A 24995-nucleotide genomic window follows, 5' to 3' on the forward strand; every position below is an offset into this window, starting at 1 on the left:
GACTGAAGACCTACTGTGTCAACTAACACCCAAATCTCCAGTGGTTAGAACCCCAAGCAGATAGGGGTTCTTTGGGCAGGGGAGACATTTGAGAATAGCAGAGACCTTTGGCAAAGACCACCGATCACACCCAGACAAGACAGTGCCTTTACCACCTGGAGACAACCCCCCCCCCGCCCCTGCAAGTCAGCAGGCAGCCTCCCTTGTCTGAGCTCAGAGACAAAGGATAGGCAAGAGGGAATTCCATGTATGACTTGAAATTGGGCACGAATTAGTTCTTGGCTTCAACAAAATCAACTGAGCAAGCAGAACTGGAAAAACTGTGACTTAGCTGCAGCAAATATGAAAAAAAGATTAAGGTGGTTGTCAGCTCAGTATGAAGCCATTGGGATCTTAACCTGCACTGATAGAAATAACATCCAGGATAAAGGAAACAAGGGTCATTTGATCTACTGTGCCATTCTGACTGTTCCTGGGATGCTATATTCACTTCTGAATCCCGTATTTTAAAAGAGAAGCGGGGGTATGAATTAATAATTAGATATTTACTACAAGTGTTTGGCACTTAACACCCATCATTTCATTTTAATCCTGACAACACCTCAATAAGACAATTACCACTCATTTTGCAGATGGAGAAATTGAAGTAAACCAGTTCTCAAGGTGTCTCACCCATTTAGTGGTGGCGTTGGGACTGGAATTCATGTTCATCTGACTCCAAATCACACGGTCTTTCTGTAGACAATAATGACCTTGGGAAAGAGAGAGGTCACTTCCAGAGGGCTACTCTAAGGGTGAGGCAAAGTGGGAAGGGATGCCAGACTTAAGCTTGGTCTTAAAGGAGGGATAGGTTAGAAAAAATTATGTGTGTGTGGGAAGGGTCATGCAGGAAACATGCTAGGGACAAAAGAAAGTCAGTAGAGGCTTAAAGATGAGAATCTGGGAGGGGTATCTGGTGAGTGGGAGGTGAGAAGACTCACATTATTTGTGGGGGGCAGAGGCAGTAGACAAGGATGGACAGTTTTAGTCCAGATTACAGAAGGCTTTGAATGTTAGGTTAAGTATTACAGACTTTGTCACATTTCTAATGGGGAGGTAGTAAAGACTGAATAGTGCTTGAGGTTGGAGTGTCATGCTAAGGGCTGGGCTTCAGGAAAATAATCTGTTGGTCACATCCATTGTGGATAGACTATGGTAAGCAGAAGGTAATGTGACAAGAATAAAAGATAATTAAACTGTTTGTATTTGCAATCTTTCCTATTTTCTTTATTTCCCAAGAAGGAATTATTCTTTCTCCGAACAATCAGTTAGCTTTTAAATAAATAAAACTAGATAAAACAGAGTTCTATGTTTACCTAAATATTTACCACCTCCAGCAATTTTCTTTTTTCCACATAGTTCTTGAGTTTTCATCTGATATCATTTTCCTTTGGCCTGTACAAATTCATTTGACTTTTCTTGCAGTATAGATCAGTGTTTATTTGGGTGAAAAAGCATTTTTTTCTTCATTTTTGAAGGATATTTTCACTGAATATATAATTTAAATTACAGATTGACAATTTTTGTTCAACATTTTAAATATGTTGTACCATTGCCTTCTGACTTTTAGTGTTTCTGACAAGAAGTCTATAGTCATTCTTGTCTCTATACCCCTGTGTGTAATAGATCTCTCTTGTCTGACTACTTTTAAGATTTTCTCTTTATAGCTGATGTTCAGAAAGTTGCTTACAGGTGTCCCAGTGTGCTATTTATTGTGTTTCTCCTGCTTGGGGATTACTGAGTGTTATAGGCTGAATGCTTGTGTCTCCCCTGATTCATATGTTGAAGCCCTAACCCCCAATATGATAGTATTAGGGAGTGGGGTCTTTGGGAAATAATTAAGTTTAGATGAGGTCATGAGGATGGAGCCCCAGTGATGGAATTAGCACCCTTGTAAGAGGAGGAAAAGACACCAGATCTTCTCTCTCCATACACACACAACAAGGAAAGGCTATATGAACACACAGCAAGAAGGCAGCTGTCTTCAAACAAGGAAGAGGGTCCTCACCAAGAATTGAGGCTGCCAACATCTTGATTTTGGACTTTTCAGCCTCCAGAACTGTGAGAAATAAAGTTTATTGTTTAAGCCACCCAGTCTGTGATATTCTGTTATAGTGGCCTAAGCTGACTAAGACACTGAGCTTCTTGGATTAGTGGATGTATAATTTCCATCAAATTTGGAGAAATTTTGACCCCTGTTTCTTCAAATACATTTTCTCCCTCTTCCCACTTTTGGAATTTCAATTGCATACATATTTGACTGCAAATGATATTTTCCCACAGGTCACTAAGGCTCTGTATGTGTGTATATATATAACTTTTTTCTTTCTGTGCTTCAGGGTATATAGTTTCTACTCCTATATCTTTAAATCTTTAATTCTTTAATTGCTATATTTTATAACCTTTTTTTCTTCTGAAGTATCTAATCTGCTAAACAGGCCACCCAATGGATTTTTTATTTCAAATATATTGCTTAGTTCTAGAGGTTCCATTTAGTTCATTTTCATATCTTCCATTTCCCTCTCCATATTCGTGTTTTCTTTTTAAATATTTGAGGATATTTATAATAGCTATTTTTTTCCGAGTTTTTTTTTAAATTAATTAATTAATTAATTTTTGGCTGTGTTGGGTCTTCATTTCTGTGCGAGGGCTTTCTCTAGTTGTGGCAAGCGGGGGCCACTCTTCATCGCGGTGCGCAGGCCTCTCACTATTGCGGCCTCTCTTGTTGCGCAGCACAGGTTCCAGACGTGCAGGCTCAGCAGTTGTGGCTCACGGGCCTAGTTGCTCCGCGGCATGTGGGATCTTCCCAGACCAGGGCTCGAACCCCTGTCCCCTGCACTGGGAGGCAGATTCTCAACAACTGTGCCACCAGGGAAGCCCCTATAATAGCTATTTTAAAGTCTTTTAAAACCCATCATCTCTTCATTTCTGTGTCTGTTTCTATTGGCTTTTTTCTTTTTCTTGGTTATGGGTCACATCCTTGCTTCTTTGAATGCCTAGTAATTTCTGAATGGGTACTGGATGCTTTGGATGTTACATTGTTTAATGTCTGGATTTTATTGTCTTCCTTTAAAGAGAAGAGAAGTTTGTATTGGTAGATTTGTGGTTTTTTGGGTTTTTGGGGTTTTTTTGCGGTATGCGGGCCTCTCCCTGTTGTGGCCTCTCCCATTGCAGAGCACAGGCTCCAGACGCGCAGTCTCAGCGGCCATGACTCGTGGGCCCAGCCGCTCTGTGGCATGTGGGATCTTCCCAGACCAGGGCACGACGCCGTGTCTCCTGCATCGGCAGGCAGACTCTCAACCACTGCGCCACCAGGAAAGCCCTATTGGTAGATGTTTAAGTTACTTGTGGATCAACTTGTTTTTTCTAGACTTGTTTTTAAGCTTTGTTAGGATGGGTCTAAAGTAGCCATTACTCTATTAGCTATATTATTAAGCTGTTACCCTTCTGGGGTCTTTACTGAATGTCTCTGATGTTAATTGGACACTCCCTGCCCTTTTTGATCAGCAGTCTCAAGGAGGACCCTCAGATATCTGGAGCTCTTTCTCTGTATAACTCCTTTATCTTTGGTACTCTGCCCTTCAAATTCCAGCCACTTCAACCTTCTTCAACTCCAATCTCAGTTTCCTCAATTCAACAAGATTGTTGTTCTCTGCTTGGGTTTTCCCTCTTTGAACTGTGGTCTGGAAAATACTTCCAGGCAGAAAAGTAGAGTGGTTGTTTCCTTCCTTGGTTCTGTGATACCCGTTATCTGAAGTCTGAAATCAGCCATTTCATATATTTTTAAAGTTTTTTAGCAGTTTTTCGCAGAGGACAACTTCATTGTGGTCATTAAGGTCACTGAGCCTGCCTCTTCCACATCTGTAAAACGGGAATAGTGATCTCAGAGCGTTGTTGTGAAGCTTAGAAACCTCTCTACAAACAATCACAATATGGATCCTCCTTATTTAACCTCCTGACTTCCTAAAGCTATCCAAGGTCAGCCTGCATCTTCTTCAGCTTCACCTCTTGAGGGACTGGAAGTGAGAAAACTGGCAATGTGGCAGAAATCACTGTAGTTTTCAGGAGGACCTGTGAAGGCCCTAGCTTGAGGATATCATGCAGAAATGTCTCTCCAACTTCTTTAGGGCCCACACTACTTTATTTGACAAGAGGCTATATGCCCCATTTGTCTACTTTATCCGCATTTTCAGTGACAGCTAAAGGAGCTTAGAAGGAGAGATGGGAAGAAAGGCACTGAATCCCATGAAGTGCAATGTTATCAGCATTTCAGAAACAGAAGTGTAGGTACTCTCATTTCATAGTCCTTGCTACTTCAGAGGATTAGTCTATCTGGAAGACCCTTCTGGATCACTGGCAACCCCCAAGACAGTATTTGAGAATGACTGCTCTATAGGATATATTCAGGGGCACAGATCCAGAGTCTTCTTTCCATCATAGAGCCTGACCCCAAGTAAAAGCTTAGAAAATGCACATTGAATTATTTTCTACATCTCTCCCAAAGGTCCCACCCTTGTGGTGTAATTCTTGCCTACCTCATCTTAAAGACGAAAGTGTTCTAAAACTTTTCCCTCAAATTATAGCCCTTTATAGATAGTATGGAAACTGCTCCACATTTGGGGGAGGCAGGGGGAACCAGCATCAACACATGGTGAAGAGCATATGAACAGATGGGACAGAGAAAAGGAGCTGATAGAGTTTCCAGTGACTTCAGTAGTGTCCACCAAGTTACAATATGTGACTAGGTGTCACAGTCTGGTTTAATAGGTAGAAATATGAACCAAGAAGAGAGCTGAAGACCTTTCAGCCCCAAGTGGTCCTGCTGTCCTGCTCACGATGTTCTCCACTTTTCCTTCACAGTACTTCTCAGTTGTAATTGTAGCAGGATGGCGGTCTCTGCCTCCTTTACCCTCTTCATCCCTGCCCATCCTCATCTGTCAGGATTAGTAAGAGAAAGGCTTTTCTGTCTTACAGCTGCTTCACACTGAAGACTCTAAAAGGTGAATTCATCTCCTTCTGTAAAGATGCACTTTAGCCCCGGAGGATGGAGCCGGGGACTCTGACGGTGGGGGCGGGGGTTGGAGGGTGGGGGGGCGGGGAGTGTTGAGGCGGGGTGGGTAAGAGAAGAGAACAAAGACACAAGCTGGGAATAAGAGACTCCAAGGTGTCCGTCTAGGGCAGAGTTTGCTTGGGAGGAAAGGCAAGCTAATGCAGAAAGTGAAGACATGTTCTGCAGCATCCTCTGGGTCCCCTGCGTGTTTGGGTTTGGCTACATCAGTAGTTTTCTGCCCTAACTACACATTAAGTTCACCTGGTTGGCTTTTAAGAAATACTGATGCCCCTGCCCCCAGCTCCAGATATTCTGATCTATTGGTCTAAGGTGGAACTTTGGCATCAATAATTCATAAATCACCCCGGGTGATTCTGAGAGTAGCCCTTGCTAAAAACCACTGCATTAAATAGTAATATGGTTTTCTTTTTGTCACTGTGGGTTCTGAAAATCAGCCAAAACTGAACCAAGTGGCAAAATAGGGGTTCATGAGTGGAGCAGAGTGACTTGCAAATCAAGAATGAGCAAAAAGAAGCCATCTTTATGGTTGGTCCTCCCTGAAGAACCCAATACTCTTGGGTTTGCATTCTTGCCCAAGAGCTTATCATGAGGGGTCCAGGGCTGAAGTCTCAGCGTTTTTATTTGTCCGCTGTGTAGGCCAGTCCAGTCACTTAATCTCTCTAAACTGTACTTTTAGCATCACACAGAGGATCATTGCAATTTTCTAGCCCAGTAGGTGAGAGTGTGTGTGTGGATCCTGGAGTCAGGTTGCTTTACCACCTACAAATTATGTAACTGATCACATCCCTTAAGCCGTCTGAGACTAGGTCTTCTCATCTATAAAATGGGGATAATAAAACTCAAAGCGTGGTCATGAGGGTTAAGTAGATTCCTACATGTAAAGCGCTTAGAATAGTAACTGGTACATTGCAAGTGTTAGCCAGTCAGTCTTAATTGCCCTGATTCCTGCTAGAATTGCCTGGGTACTTCTCCCTTCCTCCATGCTCCAGGATGCTCAGATAAAGAGCATTTCCTTTCTCTGGGCTACAATCTTTTATTTGCTCAATTGTTCAAATAGGCAATAAATATATATTTATAAACAAAAATCTGTGGATATGGAAATATTTGCTCAGTTGGTCTTGGAAGGTCACATATGCTCAGAATATCTTTGCCTCGATAGTGAAGGTGGTAAATTAATAGCCTGCTAGCTGAGGCACGACGCTGCCGATCCTGTAGGTGTTTTGTAAGTGTTCACTCCCCAATAAATGTACCTTTCACTTCCTTCTTTCATGTATGTGAAGCTGGAGAGGGTTCTAGTGGGGAAGAAAAGCAGGAGTTACTTGAAAGATACAAAGGAGGTGCTCTAGGAGCTCTGATGAATCCTGCATTATAAAGGATGAGGACAGAGGCGTAGAGAAGGGCGTTGTCACGGGGTCAGCTGCACTTGCCTTCCCTGCAAACTTCCTCCATTCGTCTGTAACAACTCCCTGATTTTCCTCTGGGAAACTACCCCACCCCACCCCAGCGCCAGTGGAAGGAGATGTGACTGAATTACCACTGGTCATCAGCCGACCTACCAACCACAGTGACTGGCTCAGGGGTGGGCATGTGACTCAGTTTCTTCCAAGAGACTCATTTTTGTTCGTTTGATTTGGTTTGTAGCAACCTCTAAAAACAAGAACCTCTTTTGGCCTGTGTTCTGAATGTTATCTCCACTAACCCTCACAGCGATTTTGTCATACGTGATTATCTGCATTATACAGATTGTTAATGTGAAGTTTTTATGCCTTTGAGGGTGGCTTTTGTATAAAGGAAATAGTTATTTAGGGTTTTACACATTAATGTGCAATAAGCTAAAATTATATGTTAAAAGCCCCAATTCTTCCATACGTGTTTTCCCATTGCTTTTATTGTGATTTAAAAAAATACATAACATGAAATTTACCCTCTTCACCATTTTAAAGTGTACAGTTTATTAGTATTAAGTATATTCACATGGTTGTAAAACAGACCTCCAGACTTTTTTCATCTTGCAAATCTGAAACTTTGTACTCATTAAACGGCTCCCCTTTCCTATCTCCTCCCAGCCCCCGGTAACCACCCATCTATTTTCTGCTTCCATAAATTTGACTGCTATAGGCACCTCATATAAGAGGAATCACACAATTTTTGTCTTTTTGTGACTGGCCTACTTCACTTACCATCACGTCCTCAAGGTTCATCCGTGTTGTAACGTGTAACAAGATTTTTTCCGCAGTCTTTTAAGATCAGCTTACACATTTTATTATTTTATTTGTAAGTCATTTTACAAATCTTGTTATTCTTATTTTAGCAACCATTTTAAGGGGCTCTTGAATTCGATTTTACCCCATTTCAAAACCTAGTTTGTTAAATACTTCTGAGTATTTAAAACTGCATTTGTAAATGTAATACATTTTATTTCCTTCTTAAGTACTTCCATTTCCTCACTTAACAAACAAAACCTTCCCAAGTACTCAGAAAACCCAAAAACCTATGAAATTCAACTAATAAAATGAGTATAGTTCCTCTTAAATATTCCAACACTCAAAAATGTAAAATATTACATTTTTCACAATGTAAAATCCCAAGTCTTAAATCAATTATGTAATCACACATTTTAAATTGGAGTAGAAAGTTGTCACCCCAAAGGCAAAAATTCCTTAAATTTTGCAAATAGATAGGATATTAAATTTTTGAAGATTCCCTAATGCAAATATATTAAAATATAATTCTCATTTCCTTAAACATTTCCTTACTTAACTACAGATTTTCCTGGAGTTGAACAAGGCGTGTCCCTTGGAAAGCAGTGACATCCCGTTCGCTGAGGTTATTGACGATTGAGATTTCGCCAGGATTCTACCTGGATTCCGATCCATGCCCCTTTTGGGATGCACTAAATCTTATTTACGGTTGCTATAATGTCAATGCCACCACAACTCAAAGGGGGTAGTGGTGAAGTCCGCTACCCATATATCCATATTACGCGCATTCCAGAAAGCCAGCAACTCCCAATTAGGTGGTAGAGAGGGCATCTTCCTTTTTTTCCCCCCTTTGTCTCTCAATTTTGTATATGTTTTCTTTTCTAAGTAAGAACTTAATGAAATTCTGCATTATTTTTATATCCTTCCTAGCTCTTTCATATATACAGCTCATGTGTATTAATATAATATCCTATTGAATGTTGAGTAGTTTGGATATCTCATTTGGTTTCCTCTGCTTTGCAGTTACATTATGTGATGCTGTTTTACTGACACAGATAAGGAAACTGAGGCCCAGAGAGCTTAGCTGACCTCCTCTAGGTCTCACTATGAATCAGGCATATGGCCAAGATTTGGTCTGTGTTTAACATGCCAGTGGTCTCCCTACTCCTCACTGCAAATGACATAAGTTAAGTACTTACAGGTCAGGATAGAGAGTTTATGTAACTCCTTTTAAAATAACTACTCCATCAGTCAATCAACAAATATTTATTGAGCTTGTGCTCTGAGTCAGGCTCCTACCACCGTGGAGCTCATAGCCTGGAGGAAACCCACGTCGGCTGTTGGCAAAGAACAGAGAAAGGCACTCTGGGGAGTCGTAGTGAAGAGACTTATCTCACTCAAAGGGGCCAAGAGGGCTTCCCCGAATGGACCTGAAGAAGGATAAAAATTCACTAGGCTGAGGTGTGTGGTTAAAAGCATGGCTGGGGGCTTCCCTGGTGGCACAGTGGTTGAGAGTCCGCCTGCCGATGCAGGGGACACGGGTTCATGCCCCGGTCCGGGAAGATCCCACATGTTGCGGAGCGGCTGGGCCCGTGAGCCATGGCCGCTGAGCCTGCGCGTCCGGAGCCTGTGCTCCGCAACGGGAGAGGCTACAACAGTGAGAGGCCCGCGTACCACAAAAAAAAAAAAAAAAAAAAAAAAAAAAAATCCCTCTACAAAAGATCTTGGTGCAAGGGTTTTGTGTGTTGGTTTCGTTGCTTTCTTGTGTACTCTCCTAGTGAACTTAAATACACATAAAACTCAAACTCACCTCCTCCGTCAAATATAAATCTTTGACCTAAATACTCCTTTAATAAGTTTCTTCTTATAAAGTTTCCATGTATTCTACCTTCAGATTTTAAGGCCTCATTCGTCAGATAGATAAACACACACACGAGAGGATGCATGTGTATTAAAGAGGCCACTGCATGGAAAATAGATGAGGAAGAAACGTCAAGAGAGTCTTATCAATCGGGGGATCTTATTATCTTTAGAGAGAATCCCAACCCCTGACTGCAAACAGATAAGGGAGAGGAGAAGCAATGATAAAAGAGAAATCGTAATATTTTACTCTGTATAAGGCCAGGTGGTGAGTTATATATCTACAATAGTTTCTGGGGTGGAATTCCTTTATTCCATTTAGATGTCCTGACACGTGTGGACACGTGTGTACCCAGCGGTGTGCGTGGCTGTCCTTGGTCCCCGGTGAGTGTGTTGCCTGTCCTATCGGCACACAGCCCTGCTGTGGATGTGGATAGCATCCACTATCTTCTGAGCCCATCCATATGCATGTGTGTCTACATCCCAGCAGCGGTTGGCATCATTTATTTCCAAAACCAGCATGCATTCATTTTCATAACTTTTTGTTCCATTACAATATTAATGGGACTATCAATGGGAAAGGACAAGAGAAGCATTTTTAATGTTTATCTGACAGTTGCAAATTTCACTTGAGGTTGTTTACTGGGATCTGATTGTTGGCAGAGAGGAGCAGGAGAGGCGGCAAGATTAATGGGATCACAGGAAGAGGAGATGTATTTATGGGCCTGAACGCCATCTAAGAGTAATAAAAAGTCCTGCCGCACCCTTCCCCAAGTGAGACTTAAGAAGTTTTAAGCGCTGAGAAATGAGGGATTGTTTTAATTAACTTCCATCTAATCCAGGTGGCCTGTTCAAAGTGAATCATGTTGCATTTATGTCTCCGTCTATTAAAAATTAGATGGCCCTCTCCCATCCCCCACCTCTCATCCCTCTCTTTCTGCCTCCACCCCTGGCCCCCTCTGGCCTTGGATTGCTGTCACTCTGGCTTGCCATATTTTTTCTCTCTTTCTTAAACTCCTATGCAATCTCAAGGGGAGAGAGGGTCTGGCGGGGCCTTTGGCCAGAAGGACAGGAGAAAAGGAGAGGAGGATTCCAGAGGTTTCTAGGGAAGGGAGGTGATGCTCGGCTTTGGACTGGAGAGAGGGGCTTCATGCTTTCCCCCATAGCTTTTCTCTCTGTTTCTGGCTGCTTGAGTCTGAAGCAACATGGCAATGCCCCCTGAGATACCCCAAGAACCTTGTGAAAGGTTTGTCCTTTGTGGGACAAAGGGATTGAGATGCGTGGGAGGACCCATCCCCGAGCCTTCCAGGAAGAGATCTGGCTGTGGGCAGAGACCTTCCCAGGAACAGACCCCAGGGACACTGGTTTCTTCCCAGGCCTGGCTGAGCTCTCCTTCCTCCAAGGGTCCTCAGTGGGATGGCCAGCTGAAATACAGAAATCCAGTTAAATGTGGATTTCAGGTAAACAACGAATAGTTTTTTAATATAAGTATATCCCAAATATCTCATGGGCTATACTTACACTTTAAAAAAAGTGTTTGTTGTTTATCTGAAATTCAAATTGAACAGGTATCCTGTATTTTTATTTGCTAAACTTTGGTGACTCCACCAGGGAGAGAAGCCCCACCCCTTGTAGGTGTTAGGATCCCAGATTCTGGCACTGCGTTGCCTACATTCAGAAATGAATTGCTAGTTATTTTGTCTCTCTGACCTGTTTTTCATCTTTTAAAGGGGGACAACCATCACCTATTTCTAGACATATGATAAGGATTAAATTAAATTAAGTGTGCCAAATTCTTAGAACAGGGGTAAGATATTTTGTTTCTGGGAAGGGCCAGATAGTACCTATTTTAGGCTTTGCAGCCTAGATGATCTCTAGCGCAGCTACTCAACTCTGCCAATGTAGTGGGAGAGCAGCTGTGACTCTACGTAAATACACAAGCGTGACGGTGTGACTGTGTTTCGCTAAAGGTTACAGAAACAGATGGTGGGCCCCATGTGCCCAGGTCTGAAGTTTGCTGAACCTTGACCTTGAACAGTGCCAGCATAGCGGAAGTGCTTCTGAGTGCTAACCATTGTTATTACGCATAGTTACCCATCTCCAGGCCAGGGCTGCTGACCAGTGTGAATTGACTGTCACCAAAAAGCTCTCCTTGCCTCTTACTTGCCTGCTTACAGATGCCTGAAATTCTGGTGAGAGATTCCATCTTTTGGTCTAAATAGCTCTGGAAGAAGTCACTCTTTAGGTTTCACCCTTTAGTTCAAGGGCTTATACCAGCACTAACCAGCATTTAGAGAACACAGGCTCTGCCAGCCCTGGGTGCCGTTCTCTGTCGTTCACCCTCACACTCTTTCATAGAGGAAAGTGCTATTATTGCAGGCACACCTCTTTTTATTGCTCTTCACTTTACTGCACTCTGCAGATACTGTGTTCTTTCCAAGTTGAAGGTTTGTGCCAGTCCTTCATCAAGCAAGTCTATCGGCACCATTTTTCCAACAGCATTTGCTCACTTCCTGTCTCTGTGTCACATTTTGGTAATTCTCACAATATTTCAAATGGTTTCATTATTATTATATTTGTTATGATGATCTGGGATCAATGATCTTTTTTTTTTTTTTTTGCGGTACGCAGGCCGCTCACTGTTGTGGCCTCTCCCGTTGCGGAGCACAGGCTCCGGACGCGCAGGCTCAGCAGCCACGGCTCACGGGCCCAGCTGCTCCGCGGCACGTGGGATCTTCCCGGACTGGGGCACAAACCCATGTGCCCTGCATCGGCAGGCGGACTCTCAACCACTGTGCCACCAGGGAAGCCCGGATCAGTGATCTTTGATGCTACTCCCATGATCCTTTGAAGGCTCAGATGATGGTTAGCATTTTTTAGCAATAAAGTGTTTCCTTTTTTTTTTTTTAACATCTTTGTTAGAGTATAATTGCTTTACAATGTTGTGTTAGTTGCTGCTGTATAACAAAGTGAATCAGCTATACGTATACATATATCCCCATATCCCCTCCTTCTTGCATCTCCCTTGCACCCTCCCTATCCCACCCCTCCAGGTGGTCACAAAGCACCGAGCTGATCTCCCTGTTCTATGCGGCTGCTTCCCACTAGCTATCTATTTTACATTTGGTGGTGTATATATGTCAATGCTACTCTCCCAATTAAAGTGTTTTCTAATGAAGCTACGTACATTGTTTTTTAGACGCAATGCTATTGCACACTTAAGAGACTACAGTATAGTGTAAACATAACTTTTATGTATATTTACAGGGAAACCAAAAAATTCATGTGACTCACTTTATTGCAGTATTCATTTTATTGTGGTGGTCAGAAACCAAACCCACAACATCTCTGAGGAGTGCCTGTATGTGCATCTCATAAAAAGCAAGCTGGAGTTTGGGGCTGTGAGTAACTCATCCTGGCCACACAGCCAGTCAGGACAAAAGTGAACGTTGGATCAAGGCCTCTGGCTCCTGCCCACTGTTCCTGGGCTGGGACAGAGCATGTCAGGGCCTGGTAGGGCTCGAAGCCCCTCAGTTTACCAATGTGGAGATTAACAATCATCACATCCCAGTCAGGATGAAATGGTTCAGGAAGACAAACCTGAGGTCAGCAGGAGGGATGAGAGAGATGCAGCCAGAGGAAGAGAATGGGCTTAGAAAAATTGGAAGAAAGTGTTCAAAGAAGTCAGTTTTTCCCAGAGCAGTGCTACTACCCCGCCTCTGTTCCCCGAGTCAGGTGGCACCCAGGGCAATTTTTTTTTTTAATAAATTTATTTTATTTATTTATTTTTGGTTGTGTTGGGTCTTCATTGTGCTGCACGGGCTTCTCATTGTGGTGGCTTCTCTTGTGGAGCACCGGCTCTAGGCGCGTGGGCTTCAGTAGTTATGGCACGCAGGCTCAGTAGCTGTGGCTCACAGGCTTAGTTGCTCCGCGGCATGTGGGATCTTCCCGGACCAGGGCTTGAACCCGTGTCCCTGCATTGGCAGGTGGATTCTTAACCACTGCGCCACCAGGGAAGCCCACCCAGAGCAATTTTCATCTCTTACCTTCAACCCCCTAGGGACTGTCTGGAGGGCCAGGTCCACAGAGGGCACAATGCCAGGTTTTTCTCAAGTCTACACCCCTGGACTGGGATGCTTGTGCCCAGAGGTTCTGCCTCCCTCCTGCTCTCCCCTCCTCCCCAAGTCACACTTGTCTAAAATTAAGAGCATCATGTGAAACCAGGAAAACAAATGGATGCTGCAGGTCTACAAAAGAGGTCTGCAGGCTGACCGCTCCCCAGCCCTGTGTCCCACACTGAGCCTGAACCTGCGGAAGGAGGCTTGTGCCGCGGAGGACGTGGACTCTGAAGGCGGGCAGAGCTGCCAGCGCCCAAACCAGCTGCGAGCCTCTCGCTGTCCGTGTTCTTCTTTGTGAACAGATGTGAGAATTCATTAATTCTGAAGCTACTGGAGGTCTTAAATGAGAGGTACAGGGCCTAACCCACCCGGGAGCACAGAGCAGGAGCTGCGGGGCTGGTTCCATGCCTTTCCTTCTCTCACTATAGATGCCATCAGGGTAATGACCTGGGATGAGGTAGCTCCGAACTTGCCGACAAGATGCCTGAGTCCACGCTGTGTGGCCCCACCCAGCAGCCCAGGGCAACAGGAAAAGAGGAGTCGAACATCTCGTGGGTAGCCTTTCCCTCTGTCATTAGGTAGCTGTATGGCCATAGGCCACTCACTCCGCTTGTGCCTCAGCCTTTTCGTCTGTCAAAAGGTAATTAGAGGGACTTCCCGGGCTGTGCAGTGGTTAAGAATCCACCTGCCAATGCAGGGGACACGGGTTCAAGCCCTGGTCCGGGAAGATCCCACATGCCACGGAGCAGCTAAGCCCGTGTGCCACAGCTTCTGAGCCTGCGCTCTAGAGCCCGCGAGCCACAACTACTGAGCCCACGTACCACAACTACTGAAGCCCATGTGCCTAGAGCCCGTGCTCCGCAACGAGAAGCCACCACAATGAGAAGCCCGCGCGCCGCAACAAAGAATAGCCCCCGCTCGCCACAACTAGAGAAAGCCCGCGCACAGCAAAGACTCAACACAGCCAAAAGTTAAAAAAAAAAAAAAAAAAAAAGGTAAAAAGGTAATTAGAATATCTTCTCAGGAGATCCCAACAAGAACAGCGGGGTTGAGGGACCACAGGTTCTGAAATCAGACAAAAGGTCACAACCGGCTCCACCTGTAACCACACTGTGTGCTTCAATAGCCTCCGCTGTGAAATGGTCATAAGAACAGCACTGAACTCTCAGGCCGTTGCCAGGGTGATGTGTGCAAAGGGCTCAGCCCAGTGTCAAAGAGTAAACTCTCAGTATACGTTAGCTATTATCAGGATTTCACTCCTTCAATATCTATTTGTTGAGCACAGACCACCTGCCGGGCTTCGGGCCGTTTGTATGGGGTGAACATACACAGGTTCTGTCCCGGAGGGGTCCTCTTTGTGTGGCTCTCAAATCGGCCCCCTTTCCCCATCCCCGCCACGCCAGCTGCCCCTGCTAGCCCCTGTTGCAACTTCCATGCTTCCATCCTTCCCTATTCAGCTCTATCCTGTCCACGACAGAAGGAATCATCTTCCTCAAGACTCAGCCCCCTCTCTCAGAAATACTCCTTTGGTGACTAGTGGATCAACAAACACTCCTGGAATCAAAGGCCTGTCCAGGAACGTGAGAGACGCCCCCCCCCCCCCCCCCCCCCCCCGTCAGGGAGGTTCCTGTTTACTAAACACTGCACCATCCCTGCCTTGGCAAACCTTCTTCATACCCTAATGGCAGCAAGGAGACCTACACCCCACTTTCCCTACAGATTTCCTACATCTGTGGTACTTCACAGACCTCTCTTGAGAATTTCATCCCTCCACATCCCCTCAAACTCTGCCACTGTCAATAATCTCTTCTTTGCCCAGATGCTGGCGTCAAGGTCAGGTTCTAGTCTTGGTCAATATCCATCTCTGATGGAAACATGGAGGCATGTTGACTTTCTCCTTACATTTCTGTGCATCAAAGTCATGCAAATAGCTATGCAATTAGGTTGAGAATCGAACTCCTAGCCTAGGTGTAAACAAATGATTTGCTAAATATGTATTGGGGTATTTAGCCCCAAATATGTAGGATCAAAATGTCTAAAGTTGGAAGGGACATTAATGGTAGCCCTTGTCCACTCTGTTCACTTGACACATGAGGAAATTGAGGCCCAGAGAAGTATGAATATTGTCTATAGTGCCTGTAGTCATCATCCTGGGACTTTTTCCAACTTCCAGACCATCAGCGCAGGTACACATCTCCACCTCCACCCCCATCCCCACTCCCACAAATAAGCAGAGCACGATGTTTGTCACTCCTTGGTGTTTACTTTAATGGCTATTTTGACTGGTCACTTGATCTGCCTCATTATTAGATGATAATATGCACTGGGGTGGGGTTTGACCATCAACTCTCCCTGGGCACCTAGTTCAGGGGTTTTCAGAGGGTGGCTGCTTATGGACTGACTGATGCAGAGAGGGTCTAAAAAGGCCTGCAGATCATGGGCCATTTCCAAACCCCAGACCCCTGTCTCTCAGCTGGAAATTGGCCACAATGTCCACCCAGTGTTTGATACGGGTCCATTAAGCTATTTCAGTAAGCTAAGGGGTGGATGTTTCCTATGGGAAGAAATGTTCACACTGGGCCACTTTCTTAGATAAACTTTGGGACAAGGAATAACATTTATATAGTTGCAGATGTGGGGCACCACGGAGAACCAGCAGTTCTTCTCCATTTTATATAAGCATTCTAGGGTTTGGTATCCACAGGGGTCCTGGAACCAATCACCTATGGATACCGAGGGGCAACTGTAATATGAGGTTTTACATGTGATTTTCCTTTTGTTTTCAGTACAAATTTTTTAAATGAAATATATCGTATGTATAAAGTAATAATAATAAAATGAACACCCATGTACCCACCTTAAGAAATAGAATAACTGGGGCTTCCCTGGTGGCGCAGTGGTTGAGAGTCCGCCTGCCGTTGCAGCGGACACGGGTTCGTGCCCCGGTCCGGGAAGATCCCACATGCCGCGGAGCGGCTGGGCCCGTGAGCCATGGCCGCTGAGCCTGCGCGTCCAGAGCCTGTGCTCCGCAACGGGAGAGGCCACAACAGGGAGAGGCCCGTATACCGCAAAACAAACAAACAAACAAACAAAAAACAAAATAAAACAAACCTGTTTCCTGGTTTGTAGACAGCCATCTTTTCATGTGTCCTCACATGGTGGAAGGAGCAAGGCATTTCTCTGGGCTCCCTTTTATGAGGACACTAATCCCATTCTCAAGGGCTCTGCCCTCATGACCTAAACATCTTCTGAAAGCCCCCATCACTTTTCAGGTTAGAATTTCTACACAGGGATTTTGAGGGGAAACCAACATTCAGTCCACAGCACGCATCTCGTGGAAGTTTGTGTTAATCATTCCTTGCCTTTATTTACAATTTTACCACATGTGTAAGCATTCCTGAACAATATATTTATACCAATAGAACTATATTCTATGTATTCTGCAATTTGCAGTTTTCAGTCAACATTATGCTTTTGAATTTCAACCATGTTGATGTATGGCTGTTGTTTAGTTTCACAGTTGTGTGGTTTTCCATTTTATGATTATGCCAACATTTATTTACCCATGTTTCTGTCAATGAACATTTGGATTGTTTCCAGTTTTTGCTATTATGGTCAATGTTGCTGTGAAGATTCTCATTATGTGCATCTCTGGGGCGCATGTGCAAGTTTCTTTACCAGATGTACTGAGAGTTGAATGCTGGATGGTAGAGTTCAGCCTTAGTAAATATCACTGAACGGCTTTTCCAAAGTGGTTGTACCAATTCACACACCCAGTACCATCAACATCCTCATAACACTTGTTGTCAGACTTAAGTTTTGGCCAATTTAATGAGTGTAAAATGGTATCTTGTTATGGTTGTAATTTGCATTTTGTGGATTATGAATGATTTTTTTCTCTTATGCTTATAGAACATTTCTTCTTTCCTTTAATGTGTGTTTCCTTTTCATATCCTTTGCCAGATTATTTCTTGGGTTGTTGTTTCCTATTGAGTCCTATGCCTTCTTTATGTATCCTAGATATTAATCCTCTATTAGTGACCTGTGTCACAAATACCTTCTAGTTGGTGGCTTTTCTTTTCTTTTTTTTTTTAACATCTTTATTGGGGTATAATTGCTTTACAATGGTGTGTTAGTTTCTGCTTTATAACAAAGTGAATCAGTTATACATATACATATGTTCCCATATCTCTTCCCTCTTGCGTCTCCCTCCCCCCCCACCCTCCCTATCCCACCCCTCTAGGTGGTCACAAAGCACCGAGCTGATCTCCCTGTGCTATGCGGCTGCTTCCCACTAGCTATCTACCTTACGTTTGGTAGTGTATATATGTCCATGCCACTCTCTCGCTTTGTCACAGCTCACCCTTCCCCCTCCCCATATCCTCAAGTCCGTTCTCTAGTAGGTCTGTGTCTTTATTCCCATCTTACCCCTAGGTTCTTCATGACATTTTCTTTTCTTAAATTCCATATATATGTGTTAGCATATGGTATTTGTCTTTCTCTTTACGACTTACTTCACTCTGTATGACAGACTCTAGTCTATCCACCTCATTACAAATAGCTCAATTTCGTTTCTTTTTATGGCTGAGTAATATTCCATTGTATATATGTGCCACATCTTCTTTATCCATTCATCCCATGATGGACACTTAGGTTGTTTCCATCTCCGGACTATTGTAAATAGAGCTGCAGTGAACATTGTGGTACGTGACTCTTTTTGAATTATGGTTTCCTCAGGGTATATGCCCAGTGGTGGGATTGCTGGGTCATATGGTGGCTTGTCTTTTCATTCTCATTATGGTATCTTTTGGTGAACAAAAGATCGTGATTTTAATGTAGGCAAATCTAACGATCATTTCCTTTATGATTTTTACTCCTGTGTCTTAAGAAATCATTCCCTCCGTCGGGGGCATACAGATATTCTCTTATTTCCTCTATTTGCTACTTGTAGGAAGATGTCCCTAGGCTCCCACCAGTGGGTTCTCTCCCATCTCATGCTGAACGCACCTCCTTCACAGCTCTTCCCCTTCTCTGTTGCAGTGAGCAGTTTATCTACATTCATCCCACTGGGCCAGGAGCAGGGACCTTCCTTTCACCAAGTTCCAAATTTGCAGCTCTTTCAATGTCTGGCGCACAGCTGTCTCTCTTCTCTATGGCTTCTTACCTCCTGTTTTGTCTTTGCCTCTGCAGCGCTGGGTTCTCAGCCATACCTGTACACCTTGCCAAGCCCCTACTCCAGGCTTTCTGATTTAATCATTCTGGGTGGGGCTCTGGCTTTCATGTTTTTTAGAAGCTCTCCAGGTGATTTTATGTGCTGTCAGGGCCAAGAACCACTGCTCTGTAGTTTGTGAAGAAGGCAGCCTCCAGCATCTGCCCTCTGTGAAGCAGACCCACTTCTCACCCTCCTCTGGCCTCTGACCTCAGCCTCAATCCCAAATAACAAGCCAGGAAGGAATGCTGGAATACTGCGCTGCAGGCCCTGGAAGTCCCCAGAAAGTGGTCTGCCAAGAGCCCACCCTGTCTCCAGCCCCTCAAGGCCGCCATATTGGTGGTTTCAGTTGCCGCTGATGGGAAAAGAATGAATGGGGTGTGTGAGGAGGTTTGGAAGGGGCGAGAGGATATATGTACCATCTGCGAGAAAGGCAGAGGGAAAGAGGGAGAAGCAAAAGAAACACATTTTGGAAAGCGCCAAAGTTTTGACAGGAATCTGCCTCCTTCCCCCCACCCTTTCCCATCTGTTTTGGAGAAATGTAAATGTGCCTGTGTTCCCAGGTGACTGGCCGGCATGTTGCCTCTTTGGAATTCTGTGAACTGGCCATCTGTCGTCCTGTAATAAATGATAGCTATAAAAGAAAGTGATTATGGTGCCGATAGGGGGAGAGGCATTTGTTTATATTCTTACAATATGTATCAGATTGAATAGAAATTATCACTTAAAATTGACAAATGGAGAGCAGGGTTCCTTGGAGAGGGAGTCAGGGACACAGCAGCAGTGACGGGACCATGGGCAAACTTTATTTGACCAAGTGTCAGGGACCAGCTCAGCCTCAGAGGCTCCCAGAATCACTAGGTCCCTGAGGGTTGGGACCCAGAGTTGAAATTTCTCTGGATGTCTTGGGTGTGCATTTGGCGGATGTGACTCGGCTGGTGCATGTGAGGGTCATCCGTCCCCACCTGCTAGGGAAGGAGGAGGGGTGTGTCTTTGAAACCAGCACAAAGCTAGAGTTGCCTCCTCTGTGTCTGTGGGGACTACTTACCCTTGGGACTCCCATGTATGCCCCCAACAAATGACTACCCCCTATTTGATTTTCTCCTTCCAGCCGAGATTTTCCAGTCTCAGGAGTGAAGCCTGCCAGCTGGGTCTCTAATCTTCTGACTTAGGCTTTCTCTTCCACCCATCCTTGTCCCCCAGCTTGCCTTGTTTTCTGTCCTTCCAGAGCAGCATGCTTCCTCCAAGGTCCCTGGGGGGCTTACTTCCCTAGGGTGTGGCTCCGCATTTCTGGTGCAACCCAGAGCAGCCTAATGAGTGGCCAGGGCTCGCGTCTTCCAGAGAGAAGCAAAAGGCTTGAGTAGCTCAGTTGCATCCTCATCTCCTCCCGCTCACACACTTTGGCTAAAACCTCCAGTCTCTTCAGCTCGTAAATGCATTTTTTTTTTCCAGGTCGTAGGTTAATAAAATTTGATGTTTACAGAATGTCAACCACTTTTTCATACCCTACAGGTTAGGCAAGGAAGGTTTTATTTCCCTCCATCTTCCAGTTGGGATAACTGAACATCAAAGAAGAAGTTACAGCACCCAGGTGACATATTAGGGAGGGCAGAATGACCCACTCACTATTCTTTCCTTGCAATGGCTTTTTTTTTTTTTTTTTTTTTCAGTATGCGGGCCTCTCACTGTTGTGGCCTCTCCCGTTGCGGAGCACAGGCTCCGGACGCACAGGCTCCGGACGCACAGGCTCAGCGGCCATGGCTCACGGGCCCAGCCGCTCTGCGGCATGTGGGATCCTCCTGGACCGGGGCACGAACCCGCGTCCCCTGCATTGGCAGGCGGACTCTCATCCACTGCGCCACCAGGGAAGCCCTTTGCAATGGCTTTTTACTCCCGATTAAGACCTTTACGGTAATCAGATATCTTATTATGGTTTTCAAATGCTCTTCACATTCTTCCCTCTTTTTTGATAATTTGACTGTATTTATATACATTTATATAAACAGAAAATTACGTTTGTATATTAAGCATATGTTTCTATATATTAAATATATTTACATTTTTAATGCTCATCTCCAGCCTTAGTCAATATTACTCCAATCATTTTTATTGTCTTAGTTCATTTTTAGTAAAGTCCTTAGGAGGGGTTCATGGGGATTTCTTGGATGTTCAAAAGTTTGTCTGCAGTCTTTATACTTGACTATCAGTTTGTCTGGGTAGAACATCCTTCACTCACTTTTACTTTCCTGGCATAGCTTTAATATATTGATCTATTTAAAAAAAATTTTTGGCACAAAGTATCGCTGTTGGAAAGTCTGATGACAATTTGATTTTCTTTCCCTTATAAGTGACTTGGCCTTTTGGGGGGCATTTGACTGCAGTCCTTTTCCTTTGCCCTTGTCTAAGGGAGCTGTGTGTTCCTGAACTGTTAGGAAGGGGATATGGGAAAGATACCTTTTGTAGCTTTCTGCTCAAGAACTTGCTCTTTGGTTGTTTTCTTGAAATGAAAAAAAGATGACCTCTTTCTTTCTGAGACCTCTGCTTCCCTCCCCGACTTTTATCTCCAGTGCTGTCCAGTAGAACTCTCTATGATGATGGAAATGTTCTATGTCTGTGCTGTCCTATACAGTAACCATAAAATGGAAGCCACCAGCCACAGGTGGCTGTAAGAATTAGGAACATGATGGAACCCTTGCACATGGTTGGTAGGAATGGAAATTGGTGCAGTCACTGTGGAAAACAGTGTGGAGGTTTCTCAAAAAACTAAAAATGGAACTACCATACGACCCAAAAAACTAAAAATGGGACTACCATACGTATACGACCATACGACCCTGTAATTCCACTCCTGGGTATATATCCAAACCAAAACCAAAACCAAAAACGTGAATTCAAAAAGATACATGCACCCCAACGTTCGTAGCAGGATTATTTACAGTTGCCAAGATATGGAAACAACCTGTGTCCATCAACAGATGAATGGATAAAAAAGACGTGGTTGATCTATATATACACAATGGAATACTACTCAGCCATAAAAAAGGACAAAATTATGCCATTTGCAGGAATGTGGATGGACTTGAGGGCATTATGCTAAGTGAAATAAGTCAGACAGGAAAAGACAAATACTGTATGGTATCACTTATATGTGGAATCTAAAAATAGAACAAACTAGTGAATATAACAAAGAAGAAGCAGACTCACAGATATAGAGAACAAACTAGTGGTGGGGGAAGGGTAATATAGGGTGGAGGAGGGGTTGGTACAAACTACTGGCTGTAAGACAGCCTCGAGAATGTAGGGTACAACATAGCCAACATTTTAGAATAACTATAAATAGAAAGTAACCTTTAAAAACTGGATAAAAATTTAAAAAAATTAATTAAAAATAAATAAACAAAGAATTTGAAACATGACAAATGCAACAAAAGAACTAAATATTTAAATTTAGTTAGCTTAAATGTCAAAAGCCATATATGGATAGCGGCTTCCATCTTGAGCCACGCAGAATTCTAGACTTTATCTCTCTTTTGCCCCGGCTGTCACAGTCCTCCTCAGTTTGAAGACTCCAACCAGTAGTCCCTCCTCTGTGTGCAGTTCTGTCCTGAAAAGGAACTCTCATTTGTGAGTTTCAACCGTTGTGAGGTCTAGACTGCTCCAGGGCACCCTCCCCTGCTATTCAGGGCCTGCTGAGACCCCGCCCAGCATCACTGCTCCTTCAAGTTGGCCTGTCACGCTTTCAGGCCAGCACCTGCTGGTGGTTTGAAGGGTCTCTAGCTGCTCCAGCCATCAGAAGCAACCTGGTCTTGTCTGCGCTCCCTCTGGCACAGTTGCTGATACTACACAGGCCTAATGCTACTGGGTGCTCGTCCTCGCCCGCTCATATCTGGGTGTTCATGGGATTTCTCCTTGCCAATTTTGTTGTAGAGGTTGGCTATGGATTTTTTGGCTTTCCATCCTGGTTCCTCCATCTATTTCCCCAGGAGAGCTTACGAAAATTCAAACCTAGCCTGACCTTGGTGCCATGGTTCTGTTTTTATTTTGAAGACCTTGCCCACGTGTGTATCTCAGAAATACAGCCATTCTTGTGGATTTTCTGGTGCTTAAGTCCCAGCAGGAAAAGCTCCATGTACAGGCATACCTCGCTTTATTGCGCTTTGTAGGCAGGTACTGTGGTTTTTGTTTTTTAAACAAATTGAAGGTTTGTGGCAACCCTGTATTGAGCAACTCTATAGGCACCATTTTTTTCCAACAGTATTTGCTCACTTCATGTCTTTGTGTCACATTTTGGTGATTATCACAATATTTCAAACTGTTTCATCATTATTATATTATATCTGGGATCAGTGATCACTGATGTTACTACTGCAAAAAAAATTACGACTTGCTGAAGGCTCGGAGGATGGCTAGCATATTTTAGCAATAAAGTATTTTTAAATTAAGGTGTGTGCCTTAGTGCGGGCACCAGTGGGCGGGTGGTGGGAGGAGCTGCAGACGGCAAGGGTCACTGCGGGCCTCGGAGGGAGCGGGAAGCAGAGCAGGGCCACCGGGGCCCCGCTAGGGCCACAGCGGCAGCGGTTGGGCGCCCCCCCCACCCCGGCCGGCGGCCGGAGGGCGCAGAAAGGGGGCCAGTGGGACCCGCCCCTGGCCGGCAGCAGTCGTGAACCTGCCCCGCCCACATCATCCGCCTGGTGTACAAGGAGGCAACGACACTGACAGCTGAGCCACCTGATGGCATCAAGGTCTTTCCCAACGAGGAGGGCCTCACTGACCTGCAGGTCACTATCGAGGGCCCTGAGGGGACCCCATACGCCGCAGACCTATTCCGCACGAAACTCCTGCTGGGGAAGGACTTCCCTGCCTCCCCACACAAGGGCTACTTCCTGACCAAGATCTTCCACCCAAATGTGGGCGCCAACGGTGAGATCTGCGTCAACGTGCTCAAGACGGGCTGGACAGCTGAGCCGGGCATCTGGCACGTGCTGCTGACCATCAGGTGCCTGCTGATCCACCCTAACCCCGCGTCTGCCCTCAAGGAGGAGGCGGGCGGCGCGCGCGCCTGCTCACAGAGATCCCCGGGGCGCAGGCGGGCCCAGCGGCGGGAGGGCCGGGGCCGGCGGTCCCCGGCCAGCGGGGCTGCGGCCACCACCGCCGACGCCACGGCTCCTGGACGCCCGGGGAGGGGCCGAGGGGCCGATGGCCAAGAAGCACGCGGGTGAGCATGATAAGAAGCTGGCAGGCAAGAAAAAGATGGACAAGAAGCGGGCGCTGCAGCGGCTGTAGTGGGCTCTCCTCTCTCCCTCTCCCACCCACTCCCCACCTGACCCCACCTCTGTCTCTAAGTTATTTAAATTATGGCTGGGCTGGAGGAGGGCACTGGGGCACTGGGACCTGGATTTGTTTTTCTAAATAAAGTTGGAAAAGCAGCAAAAAAATAAATAAATAAATAAAATTAAGGTATGCACAGGGCTTCCCTGGTGGCGCAGTGGTTGAGAGTCCGCTTGCCGATGCAGGGTACGTGGGTTCGTGCCCCGGTCCGGGAGGATCCCGCGTGCTGCGGGGCGGCTGGGCCCGTGAGCCATGGCCGCTGGGCCTGCGCGTCCGGAGCCTGTGCTCCGCAACGGGAGAGGCCACGGCAGTGAGAGGCCCGCGTACCGCAAAAAAAAAAAAAAAAAAAAAGGTATGCACATAGTTTTTTAGACATAATGCTATTGCACGCTTACTAGAACTACAGTATAGTGTAAACATAACTTTTATATGCACCGGGAAACCGAAAAAGCCATCTGACTCACTTTATTGCTATGTTTGCTTTATCGCGGTGGTCCGGAACGGAACCCCCAGTGTCCCCGAGGTATGCCTGGTGAAGTACTTGGTATTCAGGAAGCACTTAAAAAGTAGGTGTTAGAGGAATGAAGGCTCTCAACAACTTTGGGTCAACTTCAGACCCTTGAGGAGATCCTAATAGTGTAGCAGAAATTCTGGGACCCTGAGCCAAAATGGCAGAAATGGACCTCTTGTTCAATGATACTTTTGTAGCCAGGACTGGGTGGCATCCATGACTTTGAAGCAAGGCAAAGGGGCTGACTCTAGCTAGCTCTGTGCTGCCCTTGCGCCTCCGGGATGCAGTTCAACAAGCAGCAGAGCAAGCTGGATCAGAGACCCCCAGCAAAAGAAGGGAGGCAGTGAATTTAGAATTGAGCACCAGAGGAATCGAGAGATATGACTCAGAGTGAACTATTTATTATGTGCACGGCCCCGCAAAGGAATTGTAGACAGAATAAGTGAATGGCTAAACGAATGAATGAGAGACCCCAGAAGCCTTTCCTGGTGAGGAGACAAACCTTGAGTGGGCTGGATGTGGCTCTAGCCACCCTGATACTGCAGTCCTCAACGCTGTCCTGTGTGAAAGTAGCTTCAGGGGGCTCTTCCAGGCATGGGGTCCTCCACCCCTGAAATCCCATACCTCCAAGGAAGTTTGGCCTATAGCTTCATCCTGA

General features: G+C 45.2%; 1 pseudogene across 1 annotated transcript; it reads left to right on the plus strand.

Moving 5' to 3' along the window:
• Window positions 1-23174: 23174 nt before the first annotated feature.
• Window positions 23175-23781, plus strand: LOC309819210 (ubiquitin-conjugating enzyme E2 S-like; annotated as a pseudogene). Its single transcript has one exon. The product of its transcript is annotated as a ubiquitin-conjugating enzyme E2 S-like (transcript).
• The last annotated feature ends 1214 nt before the right edge of the window (window positions 23782-24995 follow it).

This window comes from Grampus griseus (genome assembly GCF_964374135.1).
Source record: "Grampus griseus genome assembly, chromosome: 2".
Taxonomy (NCBI): domain Eukaryota; kingdom Metazoa; phylum Chordata; class Mammalia; order Artiodactyla; family Delphinidae; genus Grampus; species Grampus griseus.